Source organism: Alexandromys fortis, unplaced genomic scaffold (genome assembly GCF_014885135.2).
Source record: "Alexandromys fortis isolate MF-2015 unplaced genomic scaffold, M_Fortis_MF-2015_v1.1 scaffold_9, whole genome shotgun sequence".
NCBI lineage: Eukaryota > Metazoa > Chordata > Mammalia > Rodentia > Cricetidae > Alexandromys > Alexandromys fortis.
In genome coordinates this window covers 14,221,399-14,232,440 of record NW_026067892.1, presented here as the reverse complement: position 1 = coordinate 14,232,440, position 11,042 = coordinate 14,221,399, and positions in this window count along the sequence as shown.

Below are 11,042 nucleotides of genomic sequence, written 5' to 3'. Positions count from 1 at the left end.
GTTGGATTCAGGCCATCAGGCATGGTGATGGGCAACCCTTAACTATTTCTCTGGCCCTGAATCCATCTGTTTCGGTGTATGCATTTGGTCCAGGTAGGGTAAGTGGTACTGGGTTGGCATGCCTGTAAAGAACCAATTTAGACTGCACTTTGCTCCGAAGACAATCTTTCCTTCCAGATTCGAGGGTGATCTTATCTTCATGTTGCTGACCTTGTTCTGTAAACCTAACGCTTACCTGGAACTTCATTGTGTTAGGCAAATAAAAGTGACAGGCATTTATCTGGACGTCCCAACCACCATGATGTCACAGCTGTTATTTTTCTGTGTGAAAATGTTGTGAAACACACTCTGGCAAACCCTAGACAGGTATGGGACACTATTACCTGAAACCCACTCATCGGGTTTGGTTTGGGTCCTTCCTTCCGGATGTGAGAATCTGGAATTGGAGAGCAAGCCGTTTTTCGCTGGATTACACAGGACAGCTGAGGCTGTGTTGGGAGAGGCATCCCCAACTCTTCCCACGTTATATGTTGTTCTTTCTGTGAGACCAATACTCTGGATTTGATGATCATCTGTCACTCCCAAAAGCCCACCTTCCTCTAAGCTGTGAGCCCACCAGAGATGGCATGCTGCGGACCCCGCGGAGAGACGTGTCTTTCCCCCGTTTCACAAGTGAAACCTGTGCTTGGAGAAATAAGAAAAGGCCATCTCATCTGTGTTCCTTATTTATTACACATTATACAGGTATCTGGTTGCAAAACCCGAACTCCTACTCCTGTCTCTTGAGCATTTGAGGCAGAACACACTGACCTGCCTCAGCAGATAACATCGGCATTCACATCACCTTCCCAGGTGACTTCCACCCTCCTTCCCCATCCCCCTTGGCTGTGCTCCCAGAAGAAAAAAAAAAAAGAGTTGAATAGGGGGACGCTCTGCTTAGCAGAAAAGCACCTCACCTTTATGTAAGATAACTGCTTCTAATTCCACCAGGAGGAAAACACAAGGAAATTAGGATAGCACCCCTTTAAAGGTGGGGCGGGGAGGGGGAGAAGGGGGTCTGGGAACAGAGAGGGGAAGAATGGGACCCAGTTAAGTCAGAGGGGATTCTCTGTCCCTGGCCCCCTTCAGTGGCCTTCTTTCAACCTAAGGAGGACACCAAGGTTATGTGGGGACACAGCTGTTCCTTATGGTGGGGAGATGGGGAGCCAGACAGAAGGAGAGAAGAAGAGGAAAATGCTAAGGAGAGGAACATTTTTTTTAAAGGGGGGAGGGGGATAAAGTAAAAACCACATTTATCAGTCCCAGGCTGTGTAGCCAAGTGGGCGCTCATAGGAGGAGCTCTAGAAAACTAGGTCCTGGGCGCACCTCCACCAGGGCACCTCCACCATTGACGCTACATCTCCTTGAATGTCTTCTCCTCTCTGAGCCGCCGTTTTCTCAATATGCCCAGAGAAGAGTACGTGAGAGTCCAGGAACGATTCAATCCCCACCCACCTACCCCAGCAACCCCAGTCTTTGCCCTGGGGCAGCCTTGAGTCTGTGCTGAGCAGACTGGGAAAGAAGAACAGAGCCCTTTGTGGCAGGCCGGGGACGGGCAACTTGAAAGCAATGGGGGTAGAAGAATCGAAGCACTTTTTTTGTTGTTGTTGTGGAGGAAAGCGTGGGCTGCAGGCAGGGAGCCAGAAGCCGCTGACATCACCATAATACTTGGATCAGGCCTCTGAGAAGTGGGCGGGAGCCTCAGGGGAGTGGGCACAGTTACCTGGTAAAGGGACCAGAGGGCCCCGCATCTGATCCAGCAGTGACAGGGACACTCATAGGGCTCACTGGATCGGGGACCAGCAGTCACGAATCAAAGATATGAGGAAAGCTTGTAGAAACTTTGGGAAGGCGCTTCTCCACTCAGTTCCTTGATTCAGGTCTTGGGGGTTGGGATGGGAGTCAGGTGTGCGCCTCATGAGGCAAAATCTCAATTAGCCTCGTCTCCCGGGCCTGAAGTAGAGCACTGGGCGCCGCGGGTGTTTCAATTTCTCCTGCCGCTCTCAGAGCCCCCGCCGGGCGGAGGCTGGGAAAAGAGGCAGCCCCCTGGGAGAGGGGTGCCACAGCTTCCTTATTCTCAGATGTGGCCGCCATTAAAATGCCAGAAGGCTTTAAACCTCCGCGGGCCGATAAGCCTCTTGCAGGGTTAAGCGCGGCCCCCGCCCCTTCTCAAAGACCTCTTTTTACAAACAATAATTCGTCATCTCTCCCTGGTGATTACTAAGACTTTGGACCATCGTGGTGCAACTTACCAGCTCTGACAACTTCTCCTACACGTCTCATGAGCTCAGAGCAGACAGCGCTAATCAATTTCCTGCTCTTTCCTGTGGAGCCTAGATACAATATCTGAATCCCTCTCAATTCAGGACCCTCCCCAGACTTTACCGACTGATTGCAATCAGCTCTTGAGATTGACTCATCCACCCTTAGCTTAGGGTATCTATCACTAGACATTTGCTTTTTGGACAGGAAAGAGGGGGTGGGGTGGGGGCAGCCAGGCTGGGAGAGGCAGAGGCGGTACTTATTTTTAGTGGCGTTTGTTTTTCTTTGTGTTTATAACTTCCCTCCAGCTTTCCCCCAGAGCTTTCTTCATCTCTGGATCTTGCCATCCCGGCCATCCTTTCCATGAGTTGCCGGGATCAGTCAGTTCTGAGGGGCTGGGACGGCTACTTGTGGATTGAGGCCATTCCCTTGCCTTCAGGGAGCTGGCAGTGCTTAGGAGACCCCAAGCAGGCTTTTCCTGCACCACAACCATGTAAGATTTCCTACCCCTCTTTCCATAACCTCCTCAGGAAAGGGAACTTCCCATTTCATTGCACAATGACGTACGCGATTAGCAGAGCGGTCAGCTCATCTCGGGTTGAAATCTCTCTGCTTGACAAGTTCATCCACTTGCTCTTGTTTAAAGTCCAGGCCCATTTCCTCTTTTTCTCACATCAGTCTTTCAAGTTGCTTGAGGATGGCTACCAGGAGCTCCCTAAAATCTGTCACCTGTAGGTGAGATATCCCATTCCCCTCCCCATTTCATGTGACAAGGCACTGAGCTTCCTTATCCTGAGTGACATCTCCACTCCCCTACCCCCATCCCCTGCCATCCAACCTCCTGTGGACTACTGTTCTCTATAGTGATATGTGTTTCCGGAACTGAATTATTTGGTCTTGTAATGTAACGATTGGCCTTCCATCCAAAGAGCTACGCTTGCTTCTAAGATGCCATCTTGAACAAAGCGTGCAATTGGTTATGGCCTTTAGATTTATTTCACAGAATCTACCACCCATCCTGTGTCCAATCCACAGGAATTTAAAAACTAATTACTGATATTGCTAAACGGGAATATGTGTTGACTCTCCTTTTGTATGGATATGTGTTGGCACTGGCCACAGTAGTTAAGCCCTTAAGAAAAGTGGAGTTAGAATCTTATTTACTCAAAACACACTTATTTTTAGGTCTAGTTTTTCAGTGGACAATTGACCAGTATTAGAACTTTATACAATGCTGGCGTTTGTCCAGTGGTTTACATACTAGATCACGCGCCTCAGATACTAGTGAGGTTCTGTATGAACATATTTGCTGTGGTATTAATTTAAATTTTAAGAATTTAAATGCTAAAGTAAACTCCAAAGAAGATCTAGAGGCCGCCAATAAGCACATGGAAAGGGTACATCACTAATCACGAGGCAAAAAAGAAAAAAAAATTCAAAACCAAAAGGACACACTGCTCATTCCCATTAGAATGGCTATTTTCAGAAAATCAAAAACAGCGAGTGTTAGCGTGATATAAATTGGAACATTCATATAACTCTTGGCATGGAAAAACAGTACCATAGTGCCTAAGAAACTTAACACACAATTAAGGTATCATTTCCAAGTTCAGCTTCTGGGAATATAACTCAAAGCAGGAACTCAAAGTAGTATTTACAACAGTATTTACCGCAGGCAAAAGGCAGGAGCAACCGTGTGGCCATTAACAGGTGAAAGAGTAAACAAAGCTCCCGCGTGTTCTCGGCGACGAGGCGGTGTTCAGTCTGACAGCCTAATACTGAATGTCTGTGTTTGTGTCATTGTGGCTACCGTACTTGCCAGACAGAACAGCTGGAGGAAGGAAGCTTCATGCTGGCTCGTGATTTCAGAGACTTTAACATGTGATAGCCTACACTGGTGAGCGTGAGCAGAGCGTGGAGATAGCGGGAGTGTGTGTGGATGGAGATGGTCTTTCACAGCAGACGAGAAGTCAAAAGTGAGATACAGGAAGGGACTGGGAATAACAAACCTCCCACAATGTGGATTACCCAACAGCACTCAAGTGCACTTAAAACTGGTCAAGATTTTAGGAGTATCTTCCCAAGATGACAAACGAACAAGAAAATAGACACAACATTTTGACGCCTGGCGTGGACAGATATCTCAACTGGTTATTTGACTTTTTTTCTACACCTTACTATCACTGTACACACAGTGTGGAGATTTGAAAACCATGGCTCCCAAACATCACCCACTGTGGGAAGAAGCCAGGTGTAGTAGCATCACACACCTAGGGGGCCGAGAGGCAGGAGGATTATGAGTTTAAGGTCAGCCATGGCTACAGAGACGAAATGAACAAATAAAAGTATCACAGTTAAAAAAAAAACATGAGTACCACTCAACTTGTGGTCTGGAGAAAACTCAACATGTTATCCCATGCGGCTTTTGGTGGGCTGCCCTGCCCCAACCATCTTATCACGAGCTCACACCTCTCCTAGTCCTGTCTTGCTCACACTTAGAACATCAGGAGTCTGAGCAATCGCTGCATGCGACAGTGACTTTTGGCAGATTCTGTTACAATCTAGACAGCCATAGGCAAGTTATGGCACCACCAGATCTGAGACAGCTAGAGAGACTGCCGCTCGCAAGAGGATGTGTTGAACGATCAGATCGTGGATCATCTGAATTGTGAGCTATGCAGACTAACACACACACACACACACACACACACACACACACACACACACACACAATAGGATTTAGAAGGGCTTTGCCACGCCAGGAATTAATTAGACTCCTGGTTCCCAAGGCGCCTTGGAATGTCTCTTGACTTGGTGCTCATTAAGTTTTACTGTAATGAATGGGTGGTTGGATGCCTTCGCTTCTCACTTGAGTCTAATGTGGAAAGTTTATCAGCCTGCTCGCTTCTGTAGCCCCATTGCTACAATATACCTGGATCATCTAATATTAAGTGCTTAATACTTTTTAAATAAATAAATTAATAGATGCTCATATTTTACATTCAATTCGCAGGTGAGAGGAAGCTGTATAGAGTTGTATATATGAGCGCTGCTACTGAATCAGGCTACGTGCACTTCTTCAGTCTTTGTAATGCTGAGAAAATTAGCTTCTGGAAATATTTTTCTTCCTCTCTCATCTTTAAAGCATAGGTGCAAAGACTGCTTATCACAAAGTTAGGGTGATGATCGAAATAATTAATTTAAAAATCAGAATCAACCCCCAGAGCGAGTAATTACTCAGTGGAATCACTTCTCATGTTTAGATCTCAGATGTCTTTATGAACATTCTATATATAATTAAATGTTTCTTTAAAAAAATGCTTTCAGTGGGTATGTTCTATGTATTAGGAAAATTCTAGATGCCCTCCATTTTAAACCACCTTTGTATAAGCTGTTACAATAGAGGACTACTTACAAACTCAGGTTTTGGTAGACTTCCTAGGTTCAAATCCCAAATTCCTTCTTATAGGCTGTGTGACCGTGGATACCTACCATGTCTGTGTCTTGTGTTCCTGTTAGTGGAGATGACAAGAAAGGAGCGTTGAACTATTGGAGAGCTGTGTGGGGCTCCCTGAGATGCTCAGCCACGTGTATTGAATAAACATATTTTTCACTGTTACTGTTGCTTATTGTTTGCCCTGTTAGTTTTAAGGCAGCTGAAGACTTCAATTAATTTGCAGGGCAAAAAGATATTATAGTTTTTCTAGGAATATAAATAGTTTGAGATTGGGAAAACCTGGGCATCATTTATTATTACAACTCATGGCCATTCAATATGAAATGTATTCAAATTAGCATTGAAAAATATATTGAAGTCAACTCCATATTGTTTATGATTTGAAAAGAGCTGAATGTTAACTCCTTAATATAATGTTCCAATTATTTAACAGTTACCTTGTATTCTGATAAGTAGGTTATCTGATGCATGGATCCATGTAGATATCATTAATAAAAATGATAGCCTAGATCTATTTTATACAATGGCTCTCTTTTATAAATAAGCAATACATTTCTTTTGGTAACAGACCTTACAAATATTTAAGTGTGAGGGGTCCTTAGGTAAAGAGATTGAAGGCCACTGATCTGCAAGACGAGCTCAGCTCCTTTAAGATAGACTAAAAAAGACCAGAAAGTTTTCCTCGGTTCATCTTAGGCCTCCATCTTCAAGTTCTTGGCCCTGCACTCCCTGACCACTAGCCCCAGAAAAGACCCTGTATTTCCTTGGTCAGGCTGGAATGTCTCCAAATGTCGTGCTCACACACTAGCCCATATTCTAAATTTTCTGTCTCTTCTGACGAACTTTCAATTACAAATCACGGGCTGACCTTAACACCCTCCTTGTGAATGTCCCGAGAGGAACCAGCGATTCATTAAGATGTCAGTTTTCCACCTCAGGGTTAAACACAGCAGTAAGAAGGACAGTTATAGTGTCTTGCTCTTTTCCTGTTGCTGTGGGGGATAATATACCCTAACAAAGGCAACCTAAAGGAGACAGGGTTTGTTCTGACTCACTGGTAAAGGTGTAGGCCATCTCTTCTGCAAATATCAAGTTGTAGCAGCCTGCAGCAGCTGGTCACATTGTATCTACTCAAGGAGCAAAGAGCAACAGAGGCTATCCAGAGCTCAGCTCTCTCCATTTGGTGGTTCAGGATGCCCTGCTAAGGGAATAGTTCCACTCAGAGCCTTCCCATACCAATCATCAAATCATAGGTTTGTGGGTTAAAGTCAGGGTCTTCTATTCGATTCCATTGGTCGACTTCTCTGTTTTTATGCCAATACCAAGCTGTTTTCAATACTGTAGCACTGTAATAGAGTTTGAAGTCAGGGATGGTAATGCCTCCAGACGTTCCTTTATTGTATAAGATTGTTTTGGCTATCCTGGGTTTTTTGTTTTTCCATATAAAGTTGATTATTGTCTTCTCCAGATCTGTGAAGAATTTTGATGAGATTTTGATGGGGATTGCATTGAATCTATAGATTGCTTTTGGTAGAATTGCCATTTTTACTATGTTGATCCTCCCAATCCAAGAGCAAGGGAGATCCTTCCATTTTCTGGTGTCCTCTTCTATTTCTTTCTTCAGACTTAAAGTTCTTGTCAAATAGATCTTTCACTTCCTTGGTCAGGGTTACCCCAAGAAAATCATATAGGCTTCCTCCTGAATATTAACCTTCATCAGGCGATGAAAGGAGACAGAGACAGAGACCCACAATGGAGCACTGGACTGAAATCTCAAGGTCCAAATCAGTAGCAGAAGGAGAGAGAGCACTAGCAAGGAACTCAGGACTGCGAGGGGTGCACCCATACACTGAGACAAGGGGGATGTTCTATCGGGAACTCACCAAGGCCATCTGGCCTGGGTCTGAAAAAGCCCAGGTTAAAACCGGTCTCGCTGAACATAGTGGACAATGAGGACTACTGAGACCTCAAGAACAATGGCAATGGGTTTTTGATCCTACTGTACCTATTGGTTTCGTGGGAGCCTAGGCAGTTTCGTGGATGCTCACCTTACTAGACCTGGATGGAGGTGGGTGGCCCTTGGACTTCCCACAGGGCAGTGAACCCTGATTGCTCTTTGAGCTGACGAGGGAGGGGGACTTGATTGGGGGAGGGGGAGGGAAAGGGGAGGCAGCGGTGGGGAAGAAACAGAAATCTTTAATAAATAAATAATAATAATAAAAAGAACAAAAATCATCAAATCAAGGTAACCCTTCACAGGCATGCCCAGAGGCCTGTCTCTTGGGTGACTCTGGATCCTGTCAAGGTGACAGGAATCATCATAAACCATAATAACAGAAAACCTTGCTATAGTTTTGTTAGAGCCAATTACTATGCTGAATCTTGATGACACATTTTCCCATGGAGGAGGCGCGTATCCTGTGAGGAAACTTTCCCTGGGAAAATGCAATAGGCACATCTACTTACCTCATACAGAGAGGGACGGCACTACAGACCAAAGTGCAGATACCACTGGAGTCCACTTTGGTAAGCCAATGAGATTTTGTTGGGGTTATTTACAGGAGTGTGGGTGAGGGGTGACTTATAAGAGCAGAAAGGACTCTAAGACAGCTACATCACCGAAGCCTGCTCCAGCACACGAGATGGAAACCTTAAGATGAACACATTGCACAGCCTCCAGGCAGCTCAAGAGATGTAGTGTGTCCTTTCCGGGTGCCTCAGTTGGTCTGAACCTCTTCCAGGCAGCTGAGATGGTTCTGCTTCTTCATTTTCTTTTTTTTTTTTTTTCAGCTCAGCTTCCCCAAGTCATCTTTGTAGCTTGGTCATTTAGTTGACTGGCAGGAAGGGGCCTAGTGAATCTGGTCCATTTCAGGGACTTCCTGAAGCTTGTTTGAATTGTTTACCTTCCTGTTTAAGGAGCTTCCCTGCTGAATGGAGGAAATCATTACACAACACTGCTGTCTGCATTATGAAAATCGGGAATCCGAGCTCATGAGCAATGTACCAAATGGCCAAGTCATGGTGTCCCACGGATACCACAGATGAGTTTAGCCTGTTCTTGAGATTTATAGGAACTGAACTCTGGTATGCTTATCTGTGTCTTTTCTCTCTGTATTTCATACTCTGTCTATGAAATTTAGCTACATTTTCCCAAAAACACCTTTGTTTTCACTATGGTGTCCATTATTGCATGTATTATAATTTATTTACTCTTTGGATGAATTTAGACAGAATGGAGTTGTTGTTGTTGTTGTTGTTGTTGTTGTTGTTGTTGTTGTTGTTGTTCTTCTTCTTCTTCTTCTTCTTCTTCTTCTTCTTCTTCTTCTTCTTCTTCTTCTTCTTCTTCTTCTTCTTCCTTTTCCTTCTTCACAAAAATTGGGGCAGCATCTGTTAGTTTAGTACCCAAGAATTAACTGTCTGGTCTTATGGTAGGTACAAGTTCAGCTTTGGAAAAAAAAAATGACTAAAGTTTTCTAAAGTGATGGGGCAAATTTAGCCTCAAACCTGGGGTAAATGGCGTTACTACAGATTTTCACCAGCACTTGGAATCTGTGGCTCTTAATCTTGTGTTTTTTCTGGGAGATAGAGAGTTGCATCTCACCATGGTTTTAATTACTGTTTCTCTGGTGACTAATGATACTGAAATACTTTTATGTGTATTGGCCATAAACATTATTTATTATTTTGTGAAGTATCTGTGAAAGCATTTTTGCCAATTAAAAGTCAGTCTATGAGGATGGGAAAGATCTCAGTCCATTTTGTGCCTACCAAACAAGAATTAGGACCTGAATTTAGGTCCCCAGAGTCCACATGAGAACCTGGACGGACTGGTGCATCATGCCTGTAACTCCAGCACTGAGTGCGCATAAACACAGGTGGATCCTGGAAGCTCATTGATCAGTCTGGATGAGTCAACGAGCCTCAGGTTTTCCCAGAAAACCTGTTTCAAAAATTTTAGCTGGAGAGAAATCAATGAACGGCACCAGTAACAACCGTGGGCTTCTTCCTACACACACACACACACACACACACACACACACACATGCACTCACACACACACACCATTTGCTCATGTTATCTCTATTGTTTTGATGCTCACTTTGACTTGTTGATTTTTGAATTGATTTTTGTATACGGCGTCAGGGAAGATGAAAAGATTGGGTGTTTCTGTTTCGTTTTGTTTTGACATGTGGCTGGCTGATTATCTAGCAGCACTGATTAAGAGCTATCATTTTCCTGTAATATTTTAAACACACCTTTAGCACAGTTCAAGTGATCATATAAACAAGGCTCCAGAATCCTGTTCTGTTCCTCCGGTCTGTCTGACGGTCTGTGAACCAGTACCACTTTTATTTTTATTTACATATCTGTGTGTGTCTGTGTGAATGTCTGCCATTTGTGTGTAGCTGCCCTTAGCGACCAGAAGAAGAGGTCAGAGCCCCTGGAGCTAAAACGAATACTGGGAATGGAACCTGAGTCCTCCGGAAGAGCAGCAAGCACCCCTAACCTCTGAACTGTCCCCCAGCCTCACTACACCTTTAACACAGTACAGTCTTACACTAAGTCCAGATCTCTAAAAATACTAGGAAGTCCCACTAACTCTGTAAAGTTACCTTGTAAATTTTTCTCTTAGTTATGTTGATAGTAACTAGTACATTGGCAACAACTTCATTTTGCCCCATTACTCCAGTTCTATTCCCCCTTTTGTTTATACGCGCCATTTCTAAGCTGACATTTATTTTACCAGGGCTTTGGGCTTTTTCTCCACAGCTGTCTGCCTTCTCTCATCACAACGGACATGAGTTCAAGTCACAATCCCCGGTCATTGGTGGGCTTACTCTGCCTTTAAAAGCCCTCATGATTCTTCATGTTCTACATTTTTATTTCATCGAAACGACTTATCCCAGCTGGTCCCCGGACTGTGTGCTCTTCTCTTTTGAGGCACGGTTTCCCATAGCCCAGGCTATCAGAAGATGACGCTTTTTTATCTCTTTAAAAGAAAACCACTGTGTGCAGCTTTGCTTAAGCACTGCTCCCCATTCACAGGGCCTGTAACAATGCTGTGGGACTCTTCCATGCCGGAGGCATGTCCATTTTTCATATTTGTTGGGGTAGTCAATAGTTTAGGCAACCGTCTCTCGGTGCAATCGGTATTGATACAGACTTACAGATGGTTTTTTTGCTTTGGCTTATGATACAGAGCTGTTTTGTTGTTGCTCAAGTGCTCTGGCTTTGGTCTTGGAAGCATCAGCTGATTCCTGCATCCTTTTGACATACTTCCACT